The sequence below is a fragment of the Cryptomeria japonica genome, chromosome 2 (assembly GCF_030272615.1).
Source record: "Cryptomeria japonica chromosome 2, Sugi_1.0, whole genome shotgun sequence".
NCBI lineage: Eukaryota > Viridiplantae > Streptophyta > Pinopsida > Cupressales > Cupressaceae > Cryptomeria > Cryptomeria japonica.
The window spans coordinates 601754325-601767223 of NC_081406.1; positions in this window are offsets into that span (position 1 = coordinate 601754325).

Sequence of the window (12899 nt, forward strand, 5' to 3'; positions counted from 1 at the left end):
TTTGCAAATCTCACTCTTTTTGAATATTCAATTTCTTCATATTCAAAGTATTCCTCCATATCATTTATCCAGTCAATCAATTTTCCAAGGTTTAGATTTCCCACATAATTTTAGATTTCAATTTTAGGTCTGTAATGATATTTGAAATAGCTTGAATCATCTTTATCTTATCTAATTATTTTTCCTCTTCTCTAGAATTATCTTCAATGAGGTTTTGTTCTAGTTCATCATCACTTTCTGATAACTCAATGATGAACCACGAGTACCAAACCGGTACTGAGAGGGGGGGGTAAATCAGTACAAACACAAATACAGTCCAAAATCGGTTTGACAGCAAATACCCCAAATGACTGACAAACAGGGATATCGGTAAAACAAAGTGCAACTGGTAACATCCAGTACAGCTCAATCAGTCATAAATCGGTCACATAATAAGCTACCCTCTTAGCTCAATACTACAGTATCATTATATTCTCATGCATAAACAGGTAAACTTAACCATCAGATCTTCACAACAGTGAGTTCAATATGTTTTATAGACAGGCATAAAACATAGAACCTTCTTATGCTTAATAGGTAAAACAAAGCATCACAAGACAAAAGCATTTCACATGACACGCATATTTTTCACGTGGAAACCCAACTAGGAAAAACCATGGTGGGGATGAATACCCACAAGCTGTTTTTTGAACTCTTTAGAAGTCCACTCTGTTAGGAGCCTTGTCTGGTTAAAGACATTACAATAGGTTATGCTAGGAACCGATCCTGTTAGGGATCACCCGGTTAAGGGATACCTGGTTAAGGGTTAAACCCATTAGGGTCACCTTGTTAGAGGATTTCAAGAACTCAATAGCTGAAAGGATCTCCTAAGCTCTATAGCTTCTCAGAACTCATTAACCTCGAGTTACCCGGTTAAGGGATTTGAATCAAGCCTGTTAGGACCACCCGATTTAAGGGATTTTGAATCAAGCCAGTTAAGACTACCCTGATAGGGGATTTTACAACTATTGAAGTGGTTAGAGATCAATAGGAATTACAATGATCTGTTAACAGCACTCAATGCTAATGCAGATCCATTTAGGCTCCTCTTTTCCTTCTGCACTTTCACTTTGCAGGTATCTCTTCTCTCCTTTGGTTTGGCAAGAATTATGTATCACTTCCCTTGGATACACACTCACAACTTTTGCCAACAACCTCAAAAAGAAACACAACATCAACCTAATAGGAAACATACAGGTCGGTAGGAAAAACCCTAAACCCTAAACCTGTTAGGTTAAGCAATTTAAACGGTTCGATCCTGACTGTTGAAACATACTGCATTAAATGCAACAATCTTGAGTCAATCTCAAGACATTCTCCATCATCCATTATCCACCGATTTCATGGTGGCTGATAACCCATCATGCATTAACACCGTTTGACAGACTTCGCACATTCCTAAGGTAGATAGGAATAGTCATCTTCATGCAAGATCCTTCACGCACACAGAGCTTACGTGGCAACACAATCTGTCCTCCATCATACTGCTAACTCATCACACAAAGATCACCGATTGAGTCACACAGACTTGAGGTACTCCAACCGAAAATCCTGAAGTGGAAGCTACCTACCAACTGGTAGTCATACAATGCTTCCATGTGCCGGTTCCCATAACTACATGTTGGTTCACCTTGAACAAATATGTCGCTTCACTTTGGCATATAAACCGATTCATACATATGTCGGTTCCTCTCTCACTTCACCTATCACATGTGTCGGTTCACACCATGTCTCATAGTGACATCAATGACAACACACAATATCATTATGTCTTCATGTTGGTTTACATAATGCCAACAATCTCCCCCTTTGGCATTGATGGCAATATACAAAAGATATCTTCTCTGCTTTACATCTTCTCCCCATTTGCTACAGGTATCTTCTCTACTTCACATCTTCTCCTCATTTGCTGCAGATATCTTTTCACTTCACTCCTTCTCCCCCTTTGACAACAATGCCAAAGTGGAGGTACAATCATCTCTGTTTCATCATGTTGCTCCCCCTGAGGAGTAGCATCCTTCAACACACCAATCAACCAAAAATTTGTCTTTCCAGTACCGGAATGATGTGGAACAATTACTTTTTAGTTCACCTCCTGAAGGGGCAATACCCCTAATTCACCTCTCAAATGCACAAATGTTGTCTTTGGGAGAGGCTTGGTGAATATGTCTGCTAACTGCTCCTTACTGGACACATGCTCTAGTGCAATCTCTTTATTCTAAACCTTTTCCCTCAAGAAATGATACTTAAGCTCAAAATGCTTGGTTCTAGAATGTAAAACCGGATTCTTTGATATATTGATAGCACTTGTGTTATCACAGAATATACTTACCGGTTCAGATACAAGGATCTTGAAGCCTTCCAGTACATGCTTCATCTAGATTGTCTGAGTCTAGTTCATGAAAGCTACAACATACTTTGTTTCTGCTATAGACTGAGATACAACTCTGCTTTTTACTCATCCATGAGACCAGTCTACCATCGAGAAAGAATGCACCACCGGTTGTGCTCTTTCGGTCATCCACATTACCTACCCAATCAGCATCTGTGAACACTTTCAGATTGAAATTATTGTTGTATGGGTACCACAATCCATAGTCTATTGTTCCCTTCAGATACCTAAGAATCTGCTTGACTGCAATCAAGTGAGGTTCTCTTGGACTCTTCTGGAACCTTGCAGTAATACCAACTGCATGTGCAATATCCGGTTTGCTATGCACTACATAATGGAACTTACCAATCATTGATCAGTATTCCTTCTCATCAACCAGTGCGGAATCATCCTTTTTTGTCAATTTGCAACCGGTCACCATCGGTGTACCAACCGGTTTGCTATCTTCCATGCCAAAAGTCTTCAACACCTCTTTGACATATTTGGACTGAGTGATGAAGATTCCATCTTCCATCTGTTGGATCTGCAGTCTAATAAAGAACTTAATCTCCCCTATGAGTGACATCTCAAACTCTTTCTTCATCTCATTAGCAAACTCATGACTCATCTTGTCATCTCCACCAAAGATGATGTCATCAACAAAAACTTCACAGATCAAGATCTGATCTCCTTCAGACTTCAAGTAGATATTGCTATCTTCACTTGTTCTCTCAAATCCAATCTTCACAAGATGGGAATGTAGGCGCTCATACCATGCCCTAGGTGCTTGCTTTAGATCATATAATGCTTTATGTAGCCTACATACCATGTCACTATCTTCAGATAGGGCAAACCCATCTGGTTGCTCAATATACACCTCCTCTTCAAGTACACCATTTAGGAATGCAGATTTTACATCCATTTGATATACCTTCAACCTCTTAAAAGTTGCATATGCAAGAAGCAACCAACTCCTTCCAATCTGGCTACAGGAGCAAAGGTTTCCCCATAGTCTTCTCCTTCTTCTTGAGCATATCCTTTGCATACCAATCTGGCTTTATTCCTAATCATTGTGCCATCCTCATTCAACTTATTTCTGAACACCCATTTGGTGCCAATGACATTTTTATGCTCTGGTATGGGTACCAAGGACCATGTACCATTTTTCTCTATCTGGTCAAGTTCTTCTTCCATTGCCTTGATCCAGTCTTCATTTTTATGAGCCTCTTTGAATGACTTAGGCTCAAATTCAGAGATCATACATGAGTTTTCTCTGATCTTTCTTCTAGTAAGGATTCCTGCATCCTTATCACCTATGATCTGCTTGGGATCATGATTCAACTTGACATGCCGAGGAATGGTCTTAACTGGTTCTTCTTTCTTTTCTTCTTCATCCTCATCTTCATCAGTATCAGCATTCACCAGTTCAGGAACACTGTTACTAGTACTCGGTTGACTGACAACCGGTTCCCAGAAGGTTGCAACCGGTTCATTTACAGCTTGCTCACTGTAGGTTTCCTCAGTCTTCTCAGAGGATTCATCAACTCTTACATTGATGCTTTCCATAATTCTTTGAGTCCTATTGTTGTAGCACTTGAAATCTTTACTCTTGGTGGAATATCCTAGAAATATTCCCTCATCACATTTAGCTTCAAATTTGCCCTGATGTTCACTCCTCTTGATGTAACATTTGCTACCAAATACCTTAAAGTAGTTAACCATAGGTGTCTTACCGGTCCAATACTCATAAGGAGTTTTGTCCTTACCCTTTTTGATGAGTACTCGGTTCATAGTGTAGGCTGCAGTGCTCATCGCTTCTCTCCAAAACGTGTGAGCTACCTTTCCTTGAATCAACATGGCTCTAGTTGCTTCAATTGTCGTCTAGTTATTCCTCTCTGCTAGGCCATTCTGTTGTGGAGTCCGAGGGGCAAACAGTTGTCTCTTGATGCCAAATTCTTCATAATACTTGTTGAATTCACCGGAAGTGAATTCCCCTCCTTGATCAGTTCTGAGACATTTGATCCTTTTGTCACTTTCCTTCTCCACTAATGCTCTGAAAGCTTTGAATTTCACAAAGGCTATAGACTTGTCTTTCACGAATGTGACCCACATCATTCTTGAGCAGTCATTAGTGAGAATCATGAAGTACCTATCACCCTACACACTTCTAGTTTTCATAGGACCACATAAATCAGTATGCACAAGATCAAGCAAGTTGTCAGTAGTGAAAGATTTACCTTTAAAGGTTGAGGAAGACATTTTCCCCAATTGACACTCTCTGCATAAGGTATTGTCTGGTTTGCTCAACACCGGCAACCCTCTAACTTCCTTGATCTTACTAGCCTTTACAATGTTATCAAATTTTACATGGTAGAGTCTCCTATGCCATATCCAACTATCATCAAGCTTAGCCATAAGACATGTACTTATATTTGCATTCAGATGAAATAAGTTACCTTTAGTCTACATGCCGGTGGCCACCAATTTACCATCTTTTCCCTTGATTCTGCAAGCTCCATTCTTGAATTTCAGAGTGAGGCCACTGTCATTTAAATGGGCAACACTTAGAAGGTTGTGTTTGAGACCATCAACCTAGTACACATTGTCAGCACTACTCTTTCCATTCAAAGAGATGGACCCTCTGCCTTTGACCATGCATGGTGCATCATTGCCAAAGTGAACCACACCACCATCATACTCCTCTAAGGATAGAAACTTGCTCCGGTCACCAGTCATATGGTGAGAATAGCCACTATCAATGATCCACTCATTGGAATTATCAAACCGGGAGACAAGAGCCTTCTTGTCTGCCACATCTTCCTTTAAAGCAACAAACACAATGTCTTAATTCTCTTCATCTTCTAATTCCTCATCTGTGACACCTTCATCAATTGCCACAAAACAGTTTCTCCGGTTTCCTCCTTTGAATTTCTTGAACCTTTCCGGTTTATCCTTGTTGTCACTATTGGGACAGTTCATAGCAATATTTCCTATCTGGTTACAGGAGAAACATTTCAAAGGGAGCTTACCTTTGTATTTACCAATCCCTTTTGGAAATCTCCTGGCAAGAAGAGCTTCAAATTCCATCAGAAACTCTTCATCCTTCATTTCTCTATTCTGATTAGGTTCCCCACTAGTGCTAGCCTCTTTTCCTTTTCTGGATGGTATAGCAGAGGCTTTAAAAGCTAATTCTGTCTTTTGAACACTGCCATCAAAATTATTCAGTTCATAGGCTGTCAACTTGGCTATGATGGAGTCCAAGGACACCTTAGACTTGTCTATTGATCTCAGCTCCTGAATAGCAACGACCCTTATTGCATAGACCGGCAACAGGGATCTCAGGACTTTACTTACCACAGTGGATTCTTCTATTTTGCCACCTACACTCTTTATTTCTCCAACAACTGTTTTGATTCGTATTCCATACTGCTGAATGGTCTCTCCTTCAACCATCCGCATGTCTTCAAACTTCCCTCTCAGGCTTTCTTCCTTAGCCTGTTTTACATGGTCATCACCACCATAAATATTTTCAAGAGCATCCCATACCTCTTTGGGATTTGTCTTGTCCTAAACATCAATAAACTCAATCTCAGATAGACTACTAATGAGGGCTTCCATGACTTGCCCATTTTCTTGTATCTCTCTCTTTTGGTCATCGGTGAGAGTATCGGTAGGAACAACATATACATTTTCAACATAACTCCAATGTTGAACACCCATGCTTTTGATGAATATCTTCATCCTGTCTTTCCATATACCAAAATTTTCCTTGTTAAACTTTGGACCTTCCCTCTTCATCATTTGACAAGGATCTTTTCCTCAAGCGGTTAAGCTTACAACACAGAGGACCTAGAGTGCTGTGATACCAATTGATAACTCAATGATGAACCACGAGTACCAAACCGGTACTGAGAGGGGGGGTGAATCAGTACAAACACAAATACAGTCCAAAACCAGTTTGACAGCAAATACCCCAAATGACTGGCAAACAGGGATACCGATAAAACAGAGTGCAACCGGTAACATCCAGTACAGCTCAATCAGTCATGAACCGGTCACTCAATAAGCTACCCTCTTAGCTCAATACTGCAGTATCATTATATTCTCATGCATAAACAGGTAAACTTAACCATCAGATCTTCACAACAGTGAGTTCAATATGTTTTATAGATAGGCATAAAACATAGAACCTTCATATGCTTAATAGGTAAAACAAAGCATCACAAGACAAAAGCATTTCACATGACACACATATTTTTCACGTGGAAACCCAACTAGGAAAAACCATGGTGGGGATGAATACCCACAAGCTGCTTTTTGAACTCTTTAGAAGTCCACTCTGTTAGGAGCCTTGTCCGGTTAAAGACATTACAATAGGTTCTACTAGGAACCGATCCTGTTAGGGATCACCCAGTTAAGGGATACCTGGTTAAGGGTTAAACCCATTAGGGTCACCTTGTTAGAGGATTTCAAGAACTCAATAGCTGAAAGGATCTCCTAAGCTCTATAGCTTCTCAGAACTCATTAACCTCGAGTTACCCGGTTAAGGGATTTGAATCAAGCCTATTAGGACCACCCGATTAAGGGATTTTGAATCAAGCTAGTTAAGACTACCCTGATAGGGGATTTTACAACTGTTGAAGTGGTTAGAGATCAATAGGAATTACAATGATCTGTTAACAGCACTCAATGCTAATGTAGATCTGTTTAGGATCCTCTTTTCCTTCTGCACTTTCACTTTGCAAGTATCTCTTCTCTCCTTTGGTCTGGCAAGAATTACGTATCACTTCCCTTGGATACACACTCACAGCTTTTGCCAACAACCTCAAAAAGAAACACAACATCGACCTTATAGGAAACATACAGGTTGGTAGCAAAAACCTTAAACCCTAAACCTGTTAGGTTAAGCAATTTAAACAGTTTGATCCTAACCGTTGAAACATACTGCATTAAATGCAACAATCTTGAGTCGATCTCAAGACATTCTCCATCATCCATTATCCACTGATTTCATGGCAGCTGATAACCCATCACGCGTTATCACCATTTGATAGACTTCGCACATTCCCGAGGTAGATAGGAATAGTCATCTTCATGCAAGATCCTTCACGCACACAGAGCTTACGTGGCAACATGATCTATCCTCCATCATACTGCTAACTCATCACACAAAGATCACCGATTGAGTCACACAGACTTGAGGTATTCCAACTGGAAATCCTGAAGTGGAAGCTACCTACCAACCAGTAGTCATACAATGCTTCCATGTGTCGGTTCCCATAACTACATGCCGGTTCACCTTGAACAAATATGCTGCTTCACTTTGGCATATAAACCGGTTCATACATATGCTGGTTCCTCTCTCGCTTCACCTATCACATGTGTCGGTTCACACCATGTCTCATATTGACATCAATGACAACATACAATATCATTATGTCTTCATGCCAGTTTACATAATGCCAACACTTTCATCTTCCAATCTAGGGTTTAGACATCTCTTTCTATCTTCTTCTATAACATCTAATCAGACTTTCACTTCTCTCATAATCTCCATCATTACATCCATTTTATCAATAAATTTTTTTATAGTAGGTAATCTTCTTGGTGACATCTCTTCCTTGGCTCTAGTACAACTACCTCAATTTGACAATCTAGCTACAAGGTCTCAACTACCTCATAGTCGACAATCTATTGAAAATACACACAATCAGCCCTAGGTTGGCAATCTTTTCACCACAACGAATGCCTATGATCCACAAGGACTCAAAACTCGCTTTGATACCACTTGGTGTAGTCACAGATGGAGGGCCCATATGAGACTATCCAATTGTACAACACAAAGATCAACACAACAAAAATAACACAAGAAATTCTCAATAAACAAGAACATTGATATATTCACCATTTGCAACTTTCATTACATCACGCGCCTTCATATGCAGAATAATAATGGGTTCATAAGCCTACCGCAAGGCATTACAAGTTATACAATAGTGCATTAGCCTAATAATAGTCCTTGGACTAGAAGATTGAATCTAATGATCAAAATTACTATCTAAATAATTCAGTATCCTTGGATTATTACAAAATGATCTTATATATGATTCTCTAGCTCCGATAAACATCTAATGATCAAAATTACTATCTAAATAATTCAGTATCCTTGGATTATTACAAAATGATCTTATATATGATTCTCTAGCTCCGATAAACATCTATGTTAGCCACAAAGATCTCAAACCCAAGAATGATGAAATGTGTAGGTCAGCCTTAGAACATGAGATGATACCTTGTAGAAGATAAATATGTATTTTAGACCATAAGAAAGGATTCACCTAGGTTTTAAATGTCTTTAATGATGTTCTAATCAAATTCCCATGCAACGAAAAGGGTCTACAAGTGAACTGTCACCATATACACAAAATATTTTGGCAACTAAATGAAATTTTGGATGTTATAACTTAAATTAAATTAAAAGATCCCTGGATATGATGTAGATGACTAATTTTAGATTGTGAATCTAGATCCGCAAGGCATGAAGAGAAATATTTGGTCTAATGCAGAGAAAGTGTCAAGACAACTACAAACTAAAATGCAAGAACAAAAATTGTTTTTGGTTGATGCGGGATTGATTGATAACTAGGGATGCTCATGTATCACAATATCAATCGTATCATGACTAAAATTTCAATGTAAATGATATTTTAGATAGATTTTAAAGCATTTTCAGATTTGTATGGTTGCAAAGTACCTTTATCTTCAATAAAATTTAGATTTTCCTTCAAATTTGGTTGTTCATTAAGTGTTGGATGAATCGATGCATATATTTTACTATGTTTTATCTTTAAAACTTTGAAATATGTTTCAAAAAAACACCTATAAGTAGAACTATACATCTATATGTAGGTTGTAGAGTGTAAAGTGCAAACACAAGGTTGTCTAGTTGTGGAAAATATTGTTTTTCCTTCAAAACAACAATATCTAAGTTCTCTCTACAAAACACAAATGCATGTAATGTTAAAAAGTAAAATTTGTGTAAAATAAGGAGTATTACTAAGTTATTGCATGTAAAAATAAAAGTATAGGTTGTTAGAAATATATGTCTTAGTTTTCATTGATCTCAAACCCAGTGATCCAGATTGGTCTGGATATGATGCAGAATAGTGGAAGATAGGTATTGTATGCAGGAAAAGTGGGCTGATAAAACTCAATATGTGAAAATATTGCTAAATGACTTGTCCACACACACACACAGGACTTCTTGGTGCAAACTATGGAGTAACGACGTATTACTCAGCTTCCCAAGGTGGGTCCCATGGTTCTCTATCTCACAATGTCCCTCAAACCAATGTTTTTGCTCTCAGATCACTGAGCAAAATGGTTTAGGGATGGCAAATGCAAGAACGAGGGATGTCTTGATAGATTTTAGTATGAGATGCATCCTAAGCTATGCATGATTCTAGAAATGCAATAAACTAGATGATAAGATGACAAGATTAGTATGAATACTATCCTAACATGATATATTAGTCTATGATTGAGCTAAATGATAAAGAAAGTATTCTAAACATGCATATTTAGACTACTTTGTATTCTAAAGAGAGGTTAAAATGATGAACATAAAAATGATATGAAAGCTTGAATGTATTTGAGCATAAGTATGATACTACAAATTTGAAGGATGATTGTAAAATGGAGGAATGAGAGCTCTATTTATAGCAAAAACAGGGCAATGGATGGTCAGGATTGAAAGAGTTGATCAAGGGTTGAGTTTGAAAGCTGGGGATCCATGTTTGCAATTGGCACCAATGAAATGGTGACAAGTGTCAACATAGGGTTGGGTTGAGAGAAGGGGTTGGAGACATTAAATGCCTGAGAAGACCTTAGGGTTATCTAGAAGGTAAGGGTCAAGTCTAAATTAAGATTACCCATTGGATTAAGAGTTAATCCAAGGATAAACCCTTGTGCAAATGATTAAGAGATAATCATGGTCAAAGCATTAAAGGCTTGATGAGACCTTTGGGTTGGGTGAAGGTTGAGTTAAAACAAATTCTTTAACCATGTAAGAGGGTTTGAGTTAACCATTAATGGTTATTGAAGACTTTGGGGAATTAAGTGGTTGAAGTTTGAAAGCCTTTAATGGTTATCAAAGACTTTGAGGGTTTGAGAAGTGACCTCCCCTTGCTTAGGGATGTGACAAAGTTTTAGAAGATGGGTTAGGCTAATTAGAAGCGATTAGAAGAGTCTAGAAGGGATTAGAAAGGGGTTTGGGATTTTGCAAGTGGATGGAGGGATAATAGGATTTAATTGATTTAAATGATTTAATTCAATTTGGTTGCAATTTGGGGAAATTAAATAAATTAGATTTATTCAATTTAGGATAACTATTTAATTAAATTTGTATTTAATTAAAAGTGGATAGGGGGAATTTAATTGAATAAAATGATCTATTCATTAAATGGTATAGTGAATTTAATTTAAATAAATTGAGTAATTTACTTAATTAAATAGAGGAATGCGGGTATTTTAATTAAATTGGATTTAATTAAATAGAGAAATGAACATAAAATATTCATTTAGGAATATGGTCATTTTTATACGTCTACAGGTATATATGATACAAAATAATGGAAGATGGGTATTGTTGGAATCCAAGAACACTGAGGGGGGGGTGAATTAGTGTTCTACCAGAATGATCAATTTTAACCTTATTAAAACATGCATACACCAACCGGTATATCGGTACATATAGAATTGAAAGAAGCAAAGCAACCAATAAGACAATCACACAAATGAATAAAATAACACATAGAATTATACGTGGAAAACCTCAAAGAGGAAAAACCACGGTGGGATTTGTGACCCAGAATATCAATCCACTCGCCATATGAAGAGATATTACAAAATATAGGGGCCTACACTTGCAAGAAGGCTTACAGCCTAGAGCACACTGCTCAATCACAAAAGGAGCCTCACTGACTACATACAAATCCAGACTACAATCCAGAGAAATGATTGAATTGCAAAGATAGCATCTTCTATGCTTGAATACAGTTCTGGTTAAGCTCTATTTGTTTCGGTCTGAAACCCTAAACCCTTACCAGAATAACCCTTACATAAATATCCTCACATACATGATCTCTCTCATATGTTTTGCATCTCCTTTATATTTTTATAATATTACACACATATATATATTTCCCATATCTCAAAATGATCTAATCAACTGACCTATATACCCTTTACAAATCATCATGTCTTGTGTTAGCTTACAAAGATAATTACAATATGAATATACATGTTGGCTCAATAACATAAATACATGAATATCAAAACAATCGCCGATGTCGGATCTCCAAATGATGTCAGCCTCTAATACCGATAACCTGAATATAAACCATGTCGGCTTGCATTGTCAGTAACCAAAGAAATCCTTCCATCCTGTCGGTGTTGGTGAAGTGTCTGTGAAGTGCCCGTCGGTACACAACTAAACCAAAATAATAAAGCTGAAACATGTTGCCATGTTTCCATCAATGACAACATATTGAAACCAACCAATTGAGTGTCGATTGCCAACAGGTATGTATGATGCAAAATAGTGGAAGATAGGTATGTATGTATAAAGATGGAGATCCTAGTTGTTGCAGATGTATTATAGATATGTTTGTTGCTCTAGAAATGTATGTTGTCAACATGTGGATATGTGTTCCTTGGTATGTGAGGTTTGGTGTTGGTTTTGGCAATTAAGTTTGTTCTTCAGATGTATATACAGTGATGGTTATGTAGTTTGGTGGTATTTAGTTGACAGCTTTCAAGATCGCAATGCTCCACATTTTTATCTCGTTGCAAATATGATAGCATATTTTTGATATGTTGGTTTTCATTGCTTAAGATTGTTGTATTCTTTTAGTGCCCGGGAAGTCATGCTCTGGATGTTATTCTTGGTTGTGTAGTGTTTGACATTTCTATGAGCTCCATTTTCCTTTAGTTTTTTTATTTCTAATGATAATCCTTTGATGATCCATTGTTCATGTCTTTAACTGTTTCTATGTCGAGTCAAGGATTGTGTTCTTTATGCTTTAAAAGCATGTTCTTGAGGAAATTTGAGGATATGTTCATTCCGGCTCAAGCTGACCTTGAACTTTTTTATTGTTTTTTTACTCTAGTGCTTGTAGCATGTAATCTGACTGTTGGAATATATTTGAGGAAAGTTTCCTTAAGGCTGACTTGATGTATATTATTATCAGCACACATATATATACATATACATATTATGTTTGGACATAGCAAAGTATGAGTGAAAAAAGTGTTGGATATTGTTGCTACTAGGATATGTTGTTGTCATTGATGTCAACATATTCATGTGCTTTGGTATTGTAGAGAATTGTTTTGGTGATCTGATGATTGCATTTGAGGTTTTGGTCTTTCTGTTCAGTTGCTAACAAAGTTTGGTTTTTGATCCAATGTGCTCCAATATGATCATATC